The sequence below is a fragment of the Silene latifolia genome, unplaced genomic scaffold (genome assembly GCF_048544455.1).
Source record: "Silene latifolia isolate original U9 population unplaced genomic scaffold, ASM4854445v1 scaffold_112, whole genome shotgun sequence".
NCBI lineage: Eukaryota > Viridiplantae > Streptophyta > Magnoliopsida > Caryophyllales > Caryophyllaceae > Silene > Silene latifolia.
In genome coordinates, this window is record NW_027413126.1 from 1,508,095 (window position 1) to 1,531,803 (window position 23,709).

At 38.1% G+C, this 23,709-nt stretch overlaps 1 pseudogene; it reads right to left on the reverse strand.

Moving 5' to 3' along the window:
* Window positions 1–428: 428 nt before the first annotated feature.
* Window positions 429–1,474, reverse strand: LOC141637452 (purple acid phosphatase 15-like; annotated as a pseudogene).
* Window positions 1,475–23,709: the final 22,235 nt, after the last annotated feature.

The window sequence follows — 23,709 nt, forward strand, 5'->3', positions numbered from 1 at the left end:
ACTACAAGTTACAGTAATCTGCATTTTCGTATGTAACGTCTGATGCCATTTGTCATAATACACGTGTGTCAATCAATACCTTTACCGGGTCTCAAGTAACACAGACTCGGTAGAGTATACTTTTATTGAAAAACCTACTACATTTACAAATTACAAGGTAAACAAGACTTCACCTCATTAAGATAGGATACTGATAGAGCATCGTGGTATCCAATGGCGATTACAACTACAACTTATTATCCGAGTACAGCAAACTATTGGGCTATTGCCAGTGGAATCAAGTAGTAATCAACCACAAACAATGAAATCTCACCCCAACTATTCTCTGTCTAATATTCTATTTCCGAAACTACCCTTACGGGGACCCCAAACTATCTTCTTTCTAATATTCTATTTCCCAAACTACCCCTAGTAGAATAAATTCTAGCCAGTGGTTAGGATTACCTAAAATCAGCCCATTTTTTGTTGGCCTTACTAGGAACATGACAAATATGTGGCTGCCTCACTATGTAAATCTGATCTCCTGCCACTTTTTCACTATCTTGGTTCCTGTACCATGTCCACAGTGCCCATGTTGAATTTTTTACCTGTAAATAATAATACAGTTAGTTCAGCTGCAATAGATAACTACTGATCGGCACAAAGAGTGTATTCTTATTGAGCGGTGGTACTTAAAACTTGTTGTATGTAATACTGAGCTTTAGATCAAGATTCACGAATAAGGAGAACACACCTCGAGAATGCCATGACCAAAGCTACTTTCTCTGTAAGTTACGAAATCGTGTTCGATCCCAACAAAATTTTCAGAAAGCAGGACCTAGGTTGTAAAATTTACACAGAAGCCACCCATGTATTTGTCTGGGGTGGTTGATGGTTCAGGGCATTTACCCTGCTCGTCTGCGTGTTCTATTGCCATCTTTTCTCGATTACCTCCATCTCCAACTGTGATGTGTACAGGAGCACACTTATCTAATGTGTAGTTATATACCCGATTTGATCGCTCATATGCGTGTACCTAAAATTGCACGGACAAAATCTTATTCAGCAATGAGTTGAAAAGGCGGAGAAACAATCAGCCCTAGTTGATTGCTACGGAGTATTATTTAGATTTAAGTGATCTTACATGTCCATTAAACACTATATCCACACGATAAGAGTAAAGTAAGTCCTCCATTGCCACTCTCATGCACTCAACTTCCCTATAGTGAGCTTTGTAACTGGTGTACCACGGTTCATGCCACGTAGCGACCAACCATGGCGTCACAGACCTGTCGACCTTGGCTAAATCTCTCTCCAACCATTTGTACTGATCAGCAGCAAAAAAAAAAAAAAAAAAAACAGGTTAATAAAAAATCACTTGTGTCATTTTCCTGTTGAGAACGTGGGCAAGGACTCGGTTACCTGATTCATTGTAGGCAATGTAAGTACCAAGCATTACAAAATGTATGCCACCAGCATTGAAAGAGTAGTACATTGTAGACTTTGATTGGCTTTCTTCGGACGGAAATGCAAACCGTTTACTGTAAGCTTCAAAGGTTTTATGTTCAGCTTGTTACTCGATTTCATGATTACCCTCAACCACCAACATATTCTCATTTTGTGAACCGTCATTCTCGAATTACGTACCTAGGTTTTTTAATTCTTATGTCATGAGCATTTCTTCTGCAAGGTCTCATGTTGTGCTCAATAAAGGCTCATATACATCTTTTGGTTCACTGTTTTTCTCTGTATTTTTTAAATAAAAAGTAAAAGATCTGAAAAAAAAAACGATTGAAAACAATAGAAATCGCAAGGTTGCAAATCAACGACAACTAAACGTTAAATTAAATCAAAATAATCTACTAAATCGAAAATAGTCATTACACCTAAAATATTCAAAATCAATCTACAAAAAATCATAAAATTATCAACAAATTGAAATAAATTTTTTGAACGGAAAATATTAAATCAAAAGTAAGAGATTTGGAAAAAAAAATTGATTGAAAATAGCGAAAATTGTAAGATTACAGATCAATGAAACAAAACCTATGGTAGCTCATGATGTTGGCAACGTCGTCAGTGACTGGAATGTATGATGATGTCGCCGGAGTTCGTCATGGTGGCTGTGACGACGACTGGTTGTAGTTGTGGTGTCGGGTGGTGTTAGTTGTGTGGGTGAAGATGAGAGGTGTGGGTTTTTTTTAGTCTGATGCCTACTACAGAGTACGACTTATGAGATCTAATCTCCGCCCTTGTTTTTGTTCATCTAATGGCTGAGATTTTCCAAACTCATAACTCACCGTAAGAATCAAACTCACGAGATCCCGCCTATATATATATATATATATATATATATATATATATTATTTTGAATAAAATATAGTATTTATATACCCTATCATCACTACTCATTGTCCTTCGAGTAGTTTTTCCAAAATACTTAATGATACCAACATGCGTCGATACCCCTCTCACACGACCTGGATGCTCTGCTTTGCTGATTGCCCTAGCAAGAATGTCATCACGTCCTTGAGGCTTCCATTTTCCTTCCTCTGCCTCCATCTCACAGGTCCTCTACATACACAAAAACCATTATGCAACTAAATTTTATTTAAACTCACAATTATATAACCGACCACCAGTGGTAGGAGTGACATATTTATTCAAACATACAATTTTCTCTTTGATGGCCTTATCATATGGAGATTCTAACTTTCCATTCTTAGGAGTGTGACCTGCCACCCAAGCGTCGTGATGATTGACAGTTCCAAGCTTTGGCTTCTATTCATTAATTACATTGATATCCTCTCAAAATATGTATGATTACTATGAATATATATATATATATATATATATATATATATATATATATATATAACACCTAATAATATAAGAATTGAGTACTTACAAGCTTCTTCTTAATCAATCTATAACCACCTCTAGAGTCATGAAAGACGCTCTCTTTCTTTGAAATGTTCTCTAGGTTCTGCTTACTCATAGTCTTCATAAAATGAATTGTATCGAGTAACATAAGCATATTTCTTAACTTATTAAGTGATTACTAATAAAGTGATCCTAATGAGTCGCAGATAAATTACCTTAAACTTGTCAGACTGCCTATAAGTGATAAAGTTATACCAATCTTGCTGGCTGACATACCGATACTTCTTCGTTGGTGGTTTCTTGTTTATCTCCCCGGTCTTCTTGTTGAACAAGTGGTTGCAAGCAACCTTTAACTTCCATGCTCTAAAGGATTCCCATATCTTTTTTTGTCGTTAACCATCATGTTCTTGGGGGAGAGTGTAAGCTGCCTACATATATGGTGAGCATATTTGGTTAGTTTCGGCTAATAGCACATATTGAATACTAAGATAATTTCATCTTACTGCATTTATTATTGTATATGCTGTTGGAGCCGGTGTCCTCCAGTTAGTGCGGATAACGTTATTGCACATACACTTGTACGGACAAGTGGGAGCTTGTTGGGGCTGGTGTCCTCCACAGTTAGTGCAATGACATATAAATCTCTAAAAGGATCAAAGGGTATACTTTTGTATTATTATCAGTTGGTCCACGTTTATCAATAACGGTTGGCTTGCTAGATAAGTTTGACGTTATTGTCATACAGATGGCGGTGATCAACTGGTCCCTAAAAGTCACACCTATAGGATACGTTTGAGAGATGTGACCGTATGAAAATACAGTCATGTTGATGCCTTATATGACTAAGCGGTTAGTCGGAGTTATTGACTAATAATTAGTCAAACGCGATGTTGAGATAATTATTTAATACGGATTAAATAATACTGGCTAAGGTGAATTAAGCGGTTAATTCGTAAATTGAATATAAACGGTTATATTTAATTAATGTATATTGAATTAATTAATTATACAATATTGTCATTGTTGGACAAGTATTAATATGTCGACTGGTTCATGTTACTAGTCGATATTTTAATATCCGATAACGGATGACGATTTATAATTAAAACCCGTCATATACATTTAGCAAAACGAGTCGGACCACGAGTTAAATAAGAAGAAAGTGGAAAGCCCACTCCCTCCCTGAGTAACCGGTCGGTCGACCGAATAGAACAAAAGGAGAGTCCTTCTCTCCTTTTGACCTAATCCTTCTCAGTTGAAGAAAAATTAGGGTTTTGGAGCCTTTTTCTCTGAAATTCTAGATCTCACATCAGAAAACTCACAAAAGCTCTCTCAATATTGCAAGGCAATCAGAGAGCAATTTCTAGCACAAGGGGCATAGTCTCAGACGATCTTGGGTGCAACGATTAGGAGGAAATCTGCGTTGATTTCTGTTCTTAGGCCGATTTACACAGGACCCGAGGTTGATTCTTATTCTTTTATCGTTTCTCTTGTTTTTCGTTTATGACCATTAATCACATGATAAATTACGTTATAGTCCTTAGTTTTAAGGGGTTTTATACGGATATTTCCCTTCAATTGGTATCAGAGCGAGGCCACGTAAATTTTTCATCGTGATTTTCATAAAACGATTTGAATCGATAATTTTGCCTTGAAAACCGTGATATATTGTTCACGTCTGATTTTCTGTGCTGTTGTAAACAGTCGATCGACCCATCTGATCAGTCGATCGATGACTGTAGTGTCTCGATCGATTGGTTTTGTTTTCGATTTGTTTTTGCATATTGTTATTATAAACGGTCTTTATAGCAATATGTTAAGGTTTTGTCAATTGTAGATTTAATTTAATACGGATTAGGTCAAAATTGCAATTGGTTTAATTTTGTCAAATCGATTTCACGAGGGTTTTAATGTTTCAGAATTGTTTTGCTCTCGGTCGAGCGTAATACTACTCGATCGAGAGCTATTCTGTGTTGTTTTATTCGATCGAGTACTCGCAGTACTTGATCGGCTTTTTTAAAACCCTAACTGTTCGATCGAGAGGTAAAGTGTTTTGGCAGTGCAGAAAAATTATTTTTTCCGTGTTTTAATTTTTCTTTTGGCCATAATATGTACATTATACGAATTTTGTACACTCGCTTGATTGTGAAACGGTTCACACACGTACCATTTAGTTATTTTAAAGCGGTTTAAAGTAACGGATTGTAATGGATTAAAGTTAAGTTGATAAAAGCGGTTTTGTCACATAATTTTAATCGTTAAAAGGTGGTTTGGATAAATTTAACATAATTACGGAATTATGTCACGAATAAATTTTGTTTTAGTTGATGCATCTTTTATTTATCGTTACTTTTGAATGCCATGAATGTTTTTATTACGTATTTAATTTTACAAACGGTTGTAACTTAGTGTGGCCTTAGTAGAACGTGTTACCGTAAAGATGGAACACGGTCTTGGTTGTATTTTGAGATCTCGCATCTCCGTTTTGGATTTTTCCTTGTAATTACAGTTTTAATTTAGAATGTAAATAGGTTTATATTTTGTAAATTTTAAATTGTAATTTTGAGAAGACCAAAGATGGAGATCGGATGCTCACTCCCGCTGCATGAACCAAGATTGAACATCAAGACAAGCTTCTCGGGTCCAACGGTGGATTCCAAAGTTGTATTATGTTAATTTTGCTAGGATAGGCCACACTAGGACTTTTATTTACGTTTTGCGTTTTTTTTTTATGTTTTTCATCGTAACGATAGTTTGCATCATATTCCGCCTAAAACCAAACCACCTAATATTTGCATGAAAACTGACTCATATTGAGGTTACGCGTTAGTTTTCTATGACATACAGATGTCACACGGTCTTAATAAGCCATCACCTAAGTTAATTCATTCACGTAATGCTAGATTTTCGTTCACTTAAAATGAATTAAAACTAAGTTGATGGGATCTTCCTCGTACAACCAAAAATTGAGAATAGTCTTTATAGGTCAAACTCCAATGAATCCCTTCTTCGTCGGTAGGCATAATATGACCCCTTCTACGTCGGGTAAGTTGGAACTGATTGACCTATTTTATCTCAACACTATGGTCACTCGTACGATCCTGTGATTATGGTGGACTAAAGATAGGATTTACGGAAATCTATCGACCAAGAGTTCTAACGGTCGAACTAGCCAAACAGTTGGCTTATCAATTTACGGAAATTGAGTCTTGGGATCATTTGTATAATTCTTGAGGTAGATCTATTATACAAGTGCAATGAGTCTACACGTTAAAATGAATTTTAAATAGACTTAAATCACCTCGATGAGTTGCTTATTACGTTTTGTTTTTCCTTCTTTTTCAGTGTAGAACACGACCATTTAAACTGCTAATAACAAAATGGCTGGCCGTACGGACGACCCAATGCCAAGTGCCACATTGGACCGTGAGTCCTGGCTTCGCATCTTCATGAATCAGATGAATCGGTCTACTCGATCAAGAATGATGGATCAAACTTCGCGGATCGGGAGGCGGTATTACGGAATCTTTGCCATTGCCGACGGGAAGCTCAAATATCCGATAGAGCCCATCCCGCCAAACCCAGGCCCCACGGCTGGAGCTAACGAGATCGCCACGTATAGCGATTTCGTCATGGAAGCGGGTGCGATAAAGAACGTACTCATTTTTGCAATGGAATCCAATTTGCAGAAACGCTTCATAGCCCAAGGTGCAAACAAGATTTTCACCACGCTCACTAAGGAATTCTCGAAAGCACCGAGAATCGTGACCTATGAGCATACCTGTCGCTTCTTTGAGGCGAAACTCCAGAAGGGCCAACCGGTTAGCCCACACATTCTCAGCATGATTGAGAATGTCGAAAAACTGGAGGCACTTGATTGTAAGATCAGCGAGAACATCGTGATTGACCGCATGCTTCATTCACTCCACGATGGTTTTGCGCTCTTTAGAGCCAATTACTATATGAATGATTTGAAGAAAAGTCCTCATGCACTGCACTCCCTTCTCGCATACGGGCCGAGAAGGACATGAAGTTTAGTGGGAGCCTGAAACAGGATGTTCTCGTTGTGTCAAACAAGGGCAAGGGTAAGGGCAAAGCTCAGGCAGACCTAGCAGAAGGTAAGCCGAAGTTTAAGAAGTCGGGATCAGGTAAGAGTGGGCCTGGTGAGTCGAGCACGTCACTAGGCGCGACAAAGAACAAGGACGGTAACATGGAATGCCATCATTGCCACAAGACAGGGCATTGGAGGCGTACATGTCCTGTATACCGTGAGGACATAAAAGCAGGTCGCGTTACTCCTGTTGGTATGTCTACTTCTTCTTCTTTTATTCATATGATTGAGATTAACCACGCAAGTTACGGAACTTGGGTACTAGATACTGGTTGTGGTTCTCATCTGTGAAATCATGTGCAGGGGCTCCGAAACATCGAACCCCTCATAAAGGGTGAGGTGGACCTGCGTGTCGGGAATGGAGCACAAGTAGCTGCCGTCTCGAGGGGAACATATGTGATCCAGCTTCCTAGCGAATTTGAGTTATTTTTATATAACTGCTATTATGTACCCAGTTTATCTAAAAACATTATTTTAGTTTCTGCACTTGACAAACTTAGTTTTTCATTTGTAATAGAGAATAATAGCTGTATTTTCTCGTTACACGATATGATTTATGGCAAGGCAGTCTCCATGAATGGAATTTATGTTTTAGATCAGACCACCGAAATGTTGCAAGTAATGAATAAGAAGTTAAAGGTTGGTGACAAAGATCAAACTTATCTATGGCACTGCCGTATGGGACACATTAATGAGAAACGCGTTAAACAGCTCATACAGAATGGAGCTATCTCGGCCTTTGATTTTGAATCATTTGGCACGTGTGAATCATGTCTCATTGGTAAGATGACTCGGATTTCCTTCAAAGGTGTTGGAATGCGCGCTGCTGACCTATTAGGACTCATACATACGGATGTGTGTGGACCTATGTCAATCACCGCACGAGAAGGCTATAGGTATTTCATCACTTTCACGGACGATTTAAGTAGATATGGATATGTCTACTTAATGAAGCATAAAAGTGAGTCCTTTGAGAAATTCAAAGAATACCAGAATCGGGTACAGAACCAACTCGGTAGAAAGATTAAAACACTACGATCAGATCGTGGTGGCGAGTATCTTTCACACGAGTTTGATCAACATCTTAGGGACTGTGGGATTGTCTTACAGTTAACTCCACCTGGAACACCTCAGTTGAATGGTGTGTCCGAACGGAGAAATCGAACACTACTTGATATGGTTCGATCCATGATGAGTCACACCGTATTGCCTGATTCATTATGGGGTTATGCTCTTCTCGTCACCGCTCTAATACTTAATCAAGTCCGTCTAAAGTTTGTTGACAAGACTCCATATGAACTATGGAAGGGAACGGTCCCTAACTTGTCCTTTATACGGGTTTGGGGCTGCGAAGCTTATGTCAAGTAGAGACACGAGGATAAGCTCGGCCCGCGATCGGTCAAGACGTACTTTATAGGTTATCCTAAAGGAACATTTGGTCATTACTTCTATTCGCCAACCGAACAACGTGTATTTGTTGCGGCTAGTGCGACATTCTTAGAGAAGGAGTTTCTCGAGAACGCGAGGAGTAATAGAACCTTCGAACTGTCGGAGATTCCAGAACCAAATGACGAGCAACCATTGGAGGAACCAGTTCCTCCAATCCCGGCTGCGGTTAGTATTCCTGAGGAACCTAGGAGGTCGGGTAAATTCTCTATTCCTCCGGACAGATACATTGGTATGGTCGAGGAACATGACATAGATGACATTCTGCTCTTAACGAGTAGTGAACCCGCAACCCATAAAGGTGCCATGACTAGTTCCGACTCAAAGCTATGGCTTGAGGCCATGCAATCCGAGATGGACTCCATGTATGAGAACAACGTATGGGATCTTGTTGACTTACCTGCTAAGGTTCGTCCCCTTCAATGCAAATGGCTTTACAAGATAAAGCATTCTGTGGAAGGTCAACAAGATATCTATAAAGCACGACTAGTTGCTAAAGGTTTCACCCAACTGCCAGGTTTGCACTACGATGAAATTTTTGCACCCGTAGTCATGCTGCGTTCCATTCGGATCATCTTAGCGATTGCCGCTTTTCATAACTATGAAATTTGGCAGATGGATGTGAAAACCGCCTTCTTAAACGGTTATTTGGAGGAAGAGTTGTACATGGTACAACCCGAAGGTTTCATCGATCCTGAACATCCTAAGAAAGTGTGCAAGCTTAAGCGTTCCATTTATGGACTTAAGCAAGCTTCTCGGAGTTGGAATCATCGATTCGACCAAGTGATAAAAGAGAATGGATTTACTCGATCGGTCGAGGAACCATGTCTATATATCAGGTCGAGTGGGAGCAAGATTGTCTTCCTAATATTGTATGTTGATGACATACTCCTGATTGGGAATGACATACCTCTCTTAACTTCGGTAAAAGTATGGTTGAAGAACCATTTCCAGATGAAAGATCTGGGTGAGGCACAAAGAATTTTGGGCATCCGTATCTATCGAGATAGATCACGTCGGATGTTATCTCTCAGTCAGGAGTCTTATATAGACAAGATTCTAGAGAGATTTAGCATGACTAACTCCAAAAAGGGGTTTCTTCCTATGGCTCCAGGGGTGCATTTGAGCATGTCTCAGGCACCAGAGACATCGGAAGAGATAGAGCGCATGACCCGGATTCCTTATGCTTCGGCTATAGGATCAATCATGTATGCCATGATATGCACACGTCCGGACGTGGCATATGCATTGAGTATGACGAGTCGATTCCAACAGCATCCAGGTGAATCACATTGGATGGCTGTCAAGAACATTCTTAAGTACCTACGGAGGACTAAAGATTGGGCATTGACTTATAAAGGCGATCAAAAGCTATGCGCAACCGGTTACGCAGATGCTAGCTTCCAAACGGATCGAGATGACTCGAAATCTCAGTCTGGATTCGTTTTTACTCTTAATGGCTGCGCTGATCAGTGGAAGAGTTCCAAACTAAGTGTTACAGCAGATTCTACGACTGAGTCCGAGTACTATGCCGCTTCTGAAGCTGCAAAGGAAGCGATATGGATGCGTCAATTCTTACAAGGACTATCAGTAGTGCCTAGTTCGAATGACCCGATCACCATCTATTGCGACAATAGAGGTGCCATCTTCCAGGCCAAGGAGCCTAAGTCTAGCAACAAGTCTAGACATGTACAACGGAAAGCTCATCTAATCCGAGATTACGTGGAACAAAAGGAGGTAGTCATAGAAAAGATTGCTCTGAGATGATAATATAGCGAGATCCTCTCACTAAACCATTACGACAAGATAAGCATGAAGGGCATGTTATTTCCATGGGAATTAAACGTGTTCCTGAGTTGTAGTACTCTTTTATGGATTAGATTCATTTTCTCGTGTACTCTATACGACATCATCGTTTTGATATTTATATATTTTGTTTTTCATGTGGAGTTGTACGACAATTTTGATCACCATAAAGTGAACTGAACAAACATTATATTTTTGGTCCTTAATTGCCCACAAGAGCTGATAACTCTGGCAATTATTTTGTGACGTTGGTTGATGGTGGGTTCAACGAGCCATAAGTCAAACGGTTGACTGACCAATCACAGAGGCGAGTTATACGGATATCTCGTAGGACACAATTGTGACAACGACGTGGAGTCCTAAATGTTTTATAATATTCGGTACCAGGTCGTGGATAAGACCTCCATGGTGATCCTAAGAGTCGATTCTTTTGACTGTCGAGTGTCTCTTGAGATTAAGGCAGATTTTGGGTGACTTTGGTTTCTTTCTCACGGTCATCCGTAACAGGGGGCCAAGTAGATTTTTTCTGGGTCATTTCATGCTGTGCTTAGATCGGCAGGAGTCGAGTTGAAGGAAATATTCAGCCTTTATCGGTCTTGGATATTTCTCGGGGCCACTCGAGGAGAGTCAGAATCGAAATGCATGGCCATGCTCGAATACGGATTCGTTTTATCAATTAAGTTACTCTCTAGTCGGGGAAACCATTCTTGATACAGATCGATTGTAAAATACGACCTTTGCGGATACGGATCTGCAAATTGTTTTACATTGAGTGGGAAAATTTTTAAATGGATATGAGAATCGGTTATCGCACATACACTTGTACGGACAAGTGGGAGTTTGTTGGAGCCGGTGTCCTCCAGTTAGTGCGGATAACGTTATTGCACGTACACTTGTACGGACAAGTGGGAGCTTGTTGGGGCTGGTGTCCTCCACAGTTAGTGCAATGACATATAAATCTCTAAAAGGATCAAAGGGTCTACTTTTGTATTATTATCAGTTGGTCCACATTTATCAATAACGGTTGGTTTGCTAGATAAGTTTGACGTTATTGTCATACAGATGGCGGTGATCAACTGGTCCCTAAAAGTCACACCTATAGGATACGTTTGAGAGATGTGACGGTATGAAAATACAGTCATGTTGATGCCTTATATGACTAAGCGGTTAGTCGGAGTTATTGACTAATAATTAGTCAAACGCGATGTTGAGATAATTATTTAATACGGATTAAATAATACTGGCTAAGGTGAATTAAGCGGTTAATTCGTAAATTGAATATAAACGGTTATATTTAATTAATGTATATTGAATTAATTAATTATACAATATTGTCATTGTTGGACAAGTATTAATATGTCGACTGGTTCATGTTACTAGTCGATATTTTAATATCCGATAACGGATGACGATTTATAATTAAAACCCGTCATATACATTTAGCAAAACGAGTCGGACCACGAGTTAAATAAGGAGAAAGTGGAAAGCCCACTCCCCTCCTCGAGTAACCGGTCGGTCGATCGAATAGAACAAAAGGAGAGTCCTTCTCTCCTTTTGACCTAATCCTTCTCGATTTGCGAGAAAAATTAGGGTTTTGGAGCCTTTTTCTCGAAATTCTAGATCTCACATCAGAAAACTCACAAAAGCTCTCTCAATATTGCAAGGCAATCAGAGAGCAATTTCTAGCACAAGGGGCATAGTCTCAGACGATCTTGGGTGCAACGATTAGGAGGAAATCTGCGTTGATTTCTGTTCTTAGGCCGATTTACACAGGACCCGAGGTTGATTCTTATTCTTTTATCGTTTCTCTTGTTTTTCGTTTATGACCATTAATCACATGATAAATTACGTTATAGTCCTTAGTTTTAAGGGGTTTTATATGGATATTTCCCTTCATATGCATACCTTTATTCTCGCCCATAGCTTTTCCTTCAGGTCTTTACTCAACTGATCGATATGCGGCAAACCGAGAGGCATATACTCTCTTTCATAACAACCAATCTAACTCGCGAATTTTGCAGCAAAGATACCATCTGGCAGCCCCGTTAATTTATCTCATTGAAGTTTATTAGGTATCCCTCTCTCTATTGCTTCTAGGGAAACCCTATGGCTCCTTCGCCAGTATCCGATTCCAAATTATTCTCATCACCTGAATCTTCTTCGTATGACTTTTTCCCATCTTTTCATTTCCGCTTTCCACTCATATCTAAACCAGAAATTAATAAACTATTAACTTTAAGCATTAAGTCGATATAGAAGGAGCACCTTCTCAAATAAATGATCACACAGTATACCTAACAATATAGGTATTGTTTAACACACAATATACTTAAAATAATAGGTGTTGTTTAACACACAATAAACCTAAGATAATTAGGGGATAATATCACAACTAAAAAAGAAAATAAAGACATTAAGTTAATGAGACGAAGGAGTAGGGTTTATTATTACTTCTTCAAAGAAGAGAAGTCGGGCCCGGTATGGCGATGACGGAGGGGACGACAGAGGCAATGGGGATGGCGACGGCGACGACGACAGCGACAGAGAATACTAGTGGTTCTAGGGAAACTCAGTGTCGAGGGTTTTAAGTGAGCGAGGAGAATGTTTGCATGTGTGTTGGTTGAAAAATTATTTAATTGAAACTAATAAACATGGGTTAAGCCAAACCGCCTTCTTTATTTTGCAATATGACAACGGTTGATTAAAAATCCATAATTGTTTTCAGCGGTTGGTGTGTAACCGTTGTCATTTATCTTTCATTGTGTCAAGTTTTTCCCGCCAAAAAAAAGCATCTTCCATATTTGGTACTCCCTCCATTCAACTCCACGTTACAAGTTTCTCTTTTGTACACTATTCACAAGTGAACATTCAATGTCGATTTTCTCTCGATATATAAGTGAAAATAAATTCATTTGAGATCTTATTTGATTCGTCTTTAGGATTACATTAAGAATATCTAATTTTATAATTTTTACAAATACGTAGCTAAAGATATTTACCGCGTAAAACACGCATTGAAAAACGTAAAAATGCAAACTTGTAATGTGGAGTTGAATGGAGGAAGTATTAAGTTAGTACAAAGCGTCTTGATTGTGACGGACATTATTCATCTCCAATAAGTCTCACTTGTGACGGATATATCCGTCACAAGCTTATGACGGGTCAAGTATCTTCTACTTGTGTAGATAAGACAAGTCTAGGGAATCACAAAGTGTTTGTCTTTACCTACTCAAGTGGATAATAATTAATCAACATAATCATCTTGTAATTCCCCTGCGACTGAGATAAATATTGGGAATTCAATATGTGGATTATTAGGAGGCACTTGTTTCGCCTCCCATGAATGAGGCACAGTGTCAATATAGTGTTGATATATTCTTAATAGATTAATGTCACAATCGGTTGCAATCCATAAATATTGCGTTTGTAACACATCATCCGTATAATAATTTTTCTTCCCAGCATCATGATCCTCGTATTTTGCCTGGAGTTTTCTCGCTTGACGAAAAGATTCCAGCTTCTTCTTAAAACCTTCAAAATCGATCATTGCGTGTAATACCTCGTAGTTTCTAAGGCTTTCACTCGACCGAGTAGACCGAGTGGGCCGAGTATAACCAATACTAGACTTAGTGGAGTTGTTATAATGTCCGTCTATAGAAGGGTCATTTTAAAACTTTCATAACTTGAGATCTAGACATGATATTGATCTGATGCTAATTGGAGGTGATAGCTTGTTCTCTTACGATTCCAACGGTAGGTCACATGCCCAAAATGACCAAGAAACGAGTGAGATATGACTGTTTTATGAAAACTGGTCATTGCTGAGAAATGCGTCGCACTCGACCGAGTGAGATTCACTCGACCGAGTGGACTCGACACTCGATCGAGTGAGTGACACTCGACCAAGTGAGTGACACTCGATTGAGTGAACTCGCCACTCGACCGAGTGGCACTGAACAGTACCCGTAAAACGCGATTTTGGACCTTATCTTAATTCATTTCTATCTTATCCTTTCTCACTCCAAATCCTCTCCCTTTTCTCTAAGACCTCCATAAACACCGTCTCTATGAGGATTCAAGCTTGCTTTAGGAGATCTCCCACCATTGCTCTTCCACCATTCCATTTTGTAAGTAACACCCATCTTTTCTTACTAGTATGAACCCTAATTTTTGGGGGATTCTATTTGGGTTAATTAATTAGTAATTAGTATGTATAATAAGGGTAATTAGTGGGTAATAATAAGGGGTTTTGTATTATGTTATAGTGTAGGATGAATTGTGATAGTTATTATGTGGTATTGTAGGATGAGACGGTCTTATGAGACGAATCTTGCTTATTAATTGGATTGCTTGTGAAGAATGCTAAAAGGTAGGTTTATCCTACTCGGTTTCAATATTTTGGGTGCATATTTATTTGTCTTGCATCATCATTTTATATATGAGTCGATTTGGATAACATGTTGGTATTTGAGGAAGTTTTATCCATAGTATGTTGGGGTTAGGTTCATGATGAGTCATATACTTGGTGTTGTGTTGCATTTCCCATGTATGGTCATTGTTGTATTGTGTTGGAGATCATTGGTGGTGTTACTTGGTTGTTGAGGAGACGGAAGGCGGTTGGGAGACCGTCTTTCGCTTGGGTCGCCTCTTGGAGCTTCCCACTCTAAGAGGGATGTGCACATTAATGACTTGAGTTTAGAGGGACTCGTGTGGTTCAGACACGACGTCTAGATGGGGATCCGGTTGGCTTCCGAACCTGGTACGTCTGGGCGTGTCCCGATACCTATTTGTGATTATCGGTATGTCTGGGCGTGTCCAGGTACCAGTGTGGTTTTCGGTATGTCTGGGCGTGTCCCGAAACCAGTGTGGTTGTCGGTATTACTAGGCGTGTCCCAATACCGTGGTGGTGGTTGTTGATAGTGGTTTATTCATATTAGTAGTCATATTGCATATTCACACACTTGAGTCGTGTCGCACTTTATTTGTTTATTGAAACTGACGTTTGTTGTGTCTGTGTATTTGTCACCTGTCTCTTTTGGGGTGGCCTGTGTCGATCCATATGATATCCTTTGGTCATATGGAGAGCAAGTTAGGTACAGATGGTTTGGATAGTACGCGGGAGACGGGACGAGCTTGACGAGTCACAAGACGAGTATAGTTAGTTAGATGAGTATAGTAACCATGAGTTGTATTTTATTCATTAGTTAATGGTTTGTAATCACTAAACCTGTCATTTATAATAAATGTTTCTTTATTGTATCTCCGATTCACTGGCTCGGGAAACCGAGAAGGTAACATCTCCCAATTATCTTGGCCGGGTAAGAAAGGGGTGTTACAAAGTGGTGTCAGAGCGACGATTTTGGAACCTAAACCAATGAACCAAAATAAATCTAGGAGTGTCTAATAAAATGAACCCGACATGAGTACAATAGGAGGTCAGTTTTGGGTGAGAAGGATCCCTCATTCCAAAACTAAATTCTATTATTTCGGTTGGTCACTACGTGGGTGGTTATGAGTCGGGAAACATGAAGTGACATGTTGTGTGATTACATGTGTGCTATGTTAAATTGGTAAGTCCTCGCATGGCGTAGTTTTGTATGTGTTGATACGAGTTAATAGACTTCTTGCGTGATATAATTTGCACATGGTGAATGATATCATGTGATAGTGGAAATGATGAAATTTGAATGTTTACTTTAGTAAGATATATGTGATATGAGTAGAGAATTTTTTTTTATTTGAAGTGCTTTTCTTTGTATGATTGTTGCGTGTTTGAATATGATGAGTTTGAAACCGTAAATTGCATAGTTTATAGGATTTTTACATGATGTAGTTATTCATTTGGTACATGTTTGAACTTCATTAGTGTTATAGTTAGAAAGTGCTTAGTAATGTTTGTTAGTAGATTTGTCATTAGTATAAAATGGTATTTTTTTAGTCGGGAATTGCAAACCATAGAGGGGCACCGAACCGAGTGCGAGCTAGTACCCAGCCGAGTACAAGTCACCCCACCCAGTGAACCCTATCACTCGACCGAGTGGACCATTTTCCATAAACTTGAAAGTTTCTGGAATTGGGTCACTCGATCGAGTGGAGAAGGCACTTAAAATAAAGAAAACAAAGTTACTTAAAAGCAAGAAAAATAATGTAAGGTAGTCTTTTTACAAATACCCCTAAATATAAGGTAGTTTTTTACCAAAAAAACCTTATAATAACAATGGTTTTCGACGGAAACCGTTATTCTTATTAGCGCGGTCTAGGTTTCCGCCAATATTTTGAAAACAGTAATCTAAGTGTCGTTATTAAATGCATTAAACCGTTGTGATACGCTCGTTATTGATGGTCAGATTTGGCGTAGTGAACACAAATTTTCTCCATTGTTTTTGTCTTTTTTATGTTTCCAAGTATGAAATATTTGGAGTGGGTTTGTTAGGAGTGTTTGACCGTGATATTTTCAAAGCAAATTTGCAGATCTGTGAATTTTTTTATTTTTATTTTTTTAATGTCAAAATCGCGACTGAAGTAGGGAACGGTCGCCAAAATGGCGGCTGAGAAAAGTCATTAGAGACTGTTTTCAGTCGCCAATTTAGCGACTATTTTGCCTTTTAGACGCCATTTTGGCGACTACTGTCAGTCACTATTTTGTCTATTTGGCAACCATAAATGCGGTCGCCAATTTTGGCGATTGATATCAATCGCCCAAACCTAAAAAGGCGACTAGACGTTGCGACCCACTGGCGACTGATTTCAATCGCCAATTTCATTTTGGCGACTGAAATTAGTCGCCAATTTTAGTCGCCCGAGCACTGAATTCTTGTAGTATACATTTTATGTATATAAGAGGTACATTAAATATATATTATAGGTACATATAATAAATATTAAATTTACATACCATGTGTATCTTAATTAGTTACAAGGCATGTTTCAAATTTTGAATAATTATTCAAGTACATTTTAATAATATAGGAGGTACATGAAATATATAATAAATGTACATTTTAATAAATATAGGCACATATCATAATTACTACAATTATTTATTAAATTTAATTCACTTACTCATCGGGAAGACATTATATTTATTGGAACTACATTAAATATAAAGTATAGATACAAAGAATAATTAACATAAGTACACATAAAATATGTTATTCGCTGACAAAGATCGTCCAATAACATGAGAGAAATGCGAGTTTAGAGAGAAAAAGCTTGTAATCCCCTTTCTTATTCTGCAATGGCGAGAACTAAGAGGGTTGCTAATAATAATACTCCATATAAACACAAAAATAGTAATTCATCGTCTAATAAACACAAAATAGTACTATTACGCCAAATAATAAGGAACTGAGTGAGATTGCTGATCGAGTAAGTGAGGTAGAGGGCTCGCGTTCTACGGAACTGAGGGCTTTCAACCTGAACAAAGAATTTAATGTCATCCATGAGGATAAATCTACTGATGAAGAGGAATGATAGGTGGTTGGTTCGAGGAGGAACAAATCGTCACCTCGATCGTCAGGTAGGAACCTTAAGTTGAAAATTGACACTTCTGATGTTCAATGTGAGCTAGATTATTTGGCTTATTCGATTTATTGTTATGTGCTCGGTGCCAATCCACCTAGTCATGTGATGGGAGGATTTGTACGGAGATTGTGAAAGAATCTCTCCATTGATAAGGTGTCGTTTCAATCTAATAGTTTATGTTTGATTAGATTTGGTAAGACTATGGATAAGGAGAAGGTGCTACACTCTAGGCCGCTGTTTTTTTTTTAAATTAACCCTTTGTTATCAAAGATTGGCAGCCTGATTAGAAAATATATAATGAAGGATAAACCTGATTCGGTGCATATTTGGATACGGTTTTATAATTTAGACCTGAAATTTTAGAGGAAAGTGTTACCTAAGATTGCAGGCCTGGTTGGTAAACTTGTAAGAAGTGACCATGCTACTCAGGAAAAGGAGTTTTGGCTTATGCTAGATACATGGTGGAAGTCAAGATGGGTCAGTATTTGATTGAGATGATTGAATTCATTGGTGACAGGGACATCCTTCATAAGCAAGTTGTGTATTATGAATAGAAGCCTGTCGTGTGTTCCAAATGTAAGGGCATTGAGCATGAAGAGGCAATCTGTAGGAAGGATATAGTGAGGAGAAGGGCTCCTGCTCAAAAGGTATGGAAGCCTAAGCCTACACTGCCATTGCAACAGGTGCCAGTGAAATAGGTTCAACAAGCTAGGGTGGTGCAAACTCCAAGGGTAGTGCTAGTGCAGGAGGTTGAGTTACCTCAGCTTGATCCTTCTGTAGTGGTTACTCCTATGCTATTCCGTGGGGCAGTGCTGAATTCTATATCACCCGCTAAATTTATTCACATAATGTCTAAGAAGAGGATGAGTGTAATCCAGGGGGTCCTTCATTTTTGGATGCTCTGAATTATTCTCTAAGGAAGAATGTTCTAAATAGTCTTGGTAAAGAAAAATCACCCCTCCAAATTGAACATGGTTAGTGTTGGGTTTTGAAATGTTAGAGGGATTAATAAATGAAATAAGCAAATGGATATAAGAAGATTCTTGAATTTAAATAAGATAGGTTTCTTTGGGTTGATTAAGACTAGAGTAAAAAATAAAAATAAAAATAGAATTCAAAATGGTTTAGGCACTCATTGGAAGTTTATTGATAATAATGATGTTAGAGATAGTGGTATGTAGGATTTGGATTCTCTGGGATCCTAACCAATTTAATATCAGATGTATTAAAAAATAACTTCGAGTCATTCATTTCCAGGTTACTTACTTGGTGACTAAGTATGATTGGACTTGGTCTATGATTTATGGTTGCAATAAAGATGCAGATAGGGGGTCTCTTTGGAATTTTCTGATTAGTATAAAGGGGAACGTTGTTGGCCCTTGGCTTATTTTAGGGGATTTCAATAATATCCTCCATATGGTTGAGAGAATAGGGGCCACTGTCACAAATGCAGAAGTACAAAAGTTTCATAATTGTGTGGATATGTGTGGGGTATATCACTTGATTACTGTTTTAACCGTATTTTGCGCAAGGCTGGAAATACGACCGGGGTAGAATAGTATGGGGGTTAACTAGTATCATCCTATTTTGATGTTATCGTGATCATACCTTTGCAGGGTTGATTGTGATGTAAGTAGAAACGAACGTAAATGTAATAAACAATAAAAGAGAACATGACACAAAGATTTATACGTGAAAACCCCTTTAATGGGAAAAAACGACGGGCACCAAGCCAGGAGAGGATTTCACTATATAATTGGAAGAATATACGTATAATAATGATAATGCTTATAATATTCTCTAAGTATTGTGTAGCTTGTAGTATGTATGATTTCCATCAAATGTAGAGTGTGGAATGGTCATGTCCCTTCAAATGATGCTTGATCCTCCTTATATAGCTTCCTTCAAGTGGTAGAATAATCTTCACCATCAAGAGCAAATATTCTCTCTTAATTGCCTCATTGATTGCATATCATTCTTCTTAAATGCAGACTTAATTGCTCCTTAAATGCGCATTAATGCCTATTAATGCTCCTTCTTTATGAGCAAATATTTTTCTTAATTACCATATTTAAGTCATAATAATATTATATAATTATCCATGACTTGGTCAAATGTTGACCTTACATTTGAACGTCTCTCCTACCTGGTGTCAGGCTCAAGCTACCCTGACAATCCTGCCCTGATTGTCAGGCCAGGTTTGAACTTGATCCTGAAGATGATGCAGGAGTCTAGGCTCAGTGACTAGTGCCAAACTTGAACTACCCTGGCGGACCTACCCTGATCGTTAGGCCAGGTTAGAAGTCTATCCTGTCAGTAGTGCGAAATTCCAGGCCCAACAATTGCCCCTTATCTCCTTATTATCGATGGGTCAGGCCAGTAATAAGGAGATAACCTTCTCTTTTCATCTTTAGACAACTTCTCCAGGATGATTCAGCGTGCTTCATCATTAAGAAAACGGCTAGTTGCAGTAAACTCCAATTTTTACCATCTATAAATAACTTCTTCACTTCATGCTTTATTTTCCACCAAAAACCGATTAATTCTCTGAAAACTATTCAAATTTATTCTTGATATCATTGTAGAACATCAAGCATGTGAAATGCAAACAAGTAGGCATGAAAGAATGCACATTGTCACGTAGCATGTTCAGGAAAGGCACGACATAGCACACATTCAGATGATTAAGTTTTGAAGTTTTTACCTAGAACATGCATGGTAGAAATTACCACGAGTTTGATAGTGCTCTTAGCTGGGTGATATTCTGAGATATTTGAATCATGTCACCTTGCAGTATTTATGTCATGTAAGGTTCTTGTCCGACGATTGAGTCGATTTAGATATGAGCCTTCCCGTACAGGGGCTAATGTTCTTGATGATTTTTATTTTTTGTTTAGGAATACTTTTGTAGAACGGTGCCCTATTCCCTGAGAATTCTAGTCTTGACGTTATTGGCGTACAACTTGATGATAGAATGATATTCTTCGCTGCATCTCTTGGTTATTTTGTCAGGGTTGGGCTGATATTCACTTCAAAGATGTTCAAGCCATATTTTGAGGTTGGCATGTGGACTTCAACATGAATGACTTTTAAATGGCCGATGAATAGTCGGAGCATGTTTATGGCATGCTTCCCATCTCATGTTATAATCCAGGCAGGAAACCATCAGGGTTGGCAAATAATAACCAGTCTTGAAAACTTTGCCCTGCTTCAAGCGGTATGAGAGATCTCAAGTATGGTCCGACCTGAAATCTTTTAAACAAATTGTCATTGATGATAAAATAGGTAGAAGCTCTAATTCTAAATGCTCTAGCCATATGCCTGCCTTGAGGTAGTATATCTCGCAGGAATCAATCATAATAAGGCTTAGTCCATGAATCATTGACAGGGTTCACCTATTCAGGCTTGGTGATGGCAGGTTTAAGTAAATGCACAATGGCTATTTTATCAAAAATATCAGGGGTGAAATTTGAACCAAGGCTGGCCAAAGCATTAGCCTGGGTATTCAAGTATCGTGGTATTTGCTCAATATCAAATGAAATGAATTTATCGCAAAGGTTTTTAGCACATTCCAAATATAAAATCATTTTTTCATCCTTTTCTGTATAAATCTCTTTTATTTGATTAGCAATTAAAAGTGAATCAGTTTTTACCTTTAAGTTTTGAACACCGAGGTCTAGATATACCTTGAGCCCTACTATGAGGGCTTTGTACTCAATCTCATTACTGGTAGCTATGAACTCACAACTCACAGCCTGGGCTATGGTGTCCTTTTGTCGCAATTTTAGCACTAATCCTAAACATGTGCCCCTCACATTGGATGCCCCATCTGTGAACAGGGTCTACTCTTGGTCCGAGGTTTTATCTACTAGTTGGTAAACTTCCTTGGTCAGGTCTATTTCTAGGTTAGGGCTGAAATCAGCCACAAAGTCTGCTAAGGCCTGTGACTTGATTGTTGTCCTGGGTCCAAAGGTAATATTATTAATGCTAAGCTGGACTGACCATTTGGCCATCCTGCCTGACAATTCACGCTTCCGCAGGACAGATTTTATGGGTAGGTTGGTCTTGACTACTATAGGGTGATATTCAAAAATAAGGACGCTACTTGGTATACGATATAATTAAAGCTAAAACATATTTTTCAAGTAAACCATACCTTATTTTAGCATCTAGTAGACTTTTACTTACAATGTAGATAGGATGTTGCTGACCTTCCTGTACTTTAATCAGGACTGCACTCACAGTAGTCTCAACGAGAGAGATAAACCGACAAGGATTCTCCTTTGCCTGGCTTGGCCAGTAAAAGATAGAGACGATGATAGACATAGTTTCTAAACCTGGAATAATGTTGCCTCGTATTCAGGTGTTTTCGGACTTCTTCATAGATGTTTATATTTCTTTCAGGGGCGGATTTGTGTTGGAGTATATGTCCTCAATAGTAGTGCGGTCACATATTTAAATCTCATAATAAGAATACATAAGGGATGATACATTATATAGTCAACTGATCAACATTTATCGGTAACGATTGGCTGACTAGAGTTTGACGTTACTGTCGTTTGACGATGGCGATCAGTTGATCCCTTGAGGTCACACCTATAGGACGGAACCCAAATTATTAACTGATCAAATATATTTGATACAGGTTGATCAGTCCCTTATATTTATATATGTATATTTGATATATATATATGTATATATATATATATATATACATATACATATATACATATATATATATATATATATATATACATATACATACATACATACATATATATATATATATATATATATATATACATACATACATACATATATATATATATATATATATATATATATATATATATATATATATATATATATATATATATATATATTTAGTTGTGTGAGTTTGTTGAAGTCGAGTTTAGAACTCGAGTCAACACAAGTTTATTATTCAATTATGCGATGATTAACTAATGAAATTTTATATCTTTTTCTAATATGATTAAATAAGATTTAATTTATTAATTAAATGTTAATTCGTTAAATTAATCGAGGTTTTGTTTTTTTAGAGGTAGAGGTTATTTGTTGATTATATTTACAAAGGGTTGTAAATTAATTTAATTGGACATTATAGGACCCATTATATATTAATATAAGGGTAAATTATCAATTACTCCCTTTTAAAATACATTTTTTTCAAATTTACTCCCTTTTATAAAAACTTTCAAAAATTACACCCACAATAATGCCAAAATTTAGAAATTGCTACCAAACCTCAACATTTGTGTTTTTATGACGAAATTAACCCTAATTAGTTTAGTTCCTATGTTACTCATCAAACTAATCTCAATCGCCTCCATTCAACAACCAACCACCACCGATCCACCACCAGCCACCACAATCAACCACCTTCACCCCGTCCCCGAAATCGCCTAAATCCGGCGACCCATTCTTCATACGCAGTGTGTTTTCTATTGTTGACGATTTGGAATCTAAGCAAGCTAATTAACATTATTGTTTATATTACGAAGCTCAATTGCTGTGTAGAGCACAGGACTTTGACAATGATTGTGGAGTTTAATTTTGCAAGTAGCATCAGAGGTATACTTCTGTTGGTTGTCCAATGGTCAAGTTCAGTACATATCCGCCAAGTCGCCAACTCTTGTAGACATTCACATTATTAGCTACAATCCACCCCTTTGAGAAAATAATACACCGTGTTTGAAACCGAATTGCCTCACAAAAACCAGCTTTAAATGGGTTAGGTTGGACGTTTAAAGGATGGCCGATGGGTTGCCGGATTTCGACGAGTTTGGGGATGCGGTGAGGGTGAGGGTGGGGTGATAGTGGTGGCTGGTGCCTGGTCGTTGAAGGTCGGCAATTGAGATAGATTGATAAGTAACATGAGAACAAAATTAATAAGGGGCAATTTTGTCATAAAAATACAAATGTTGAGGTTTGGTAGCAAT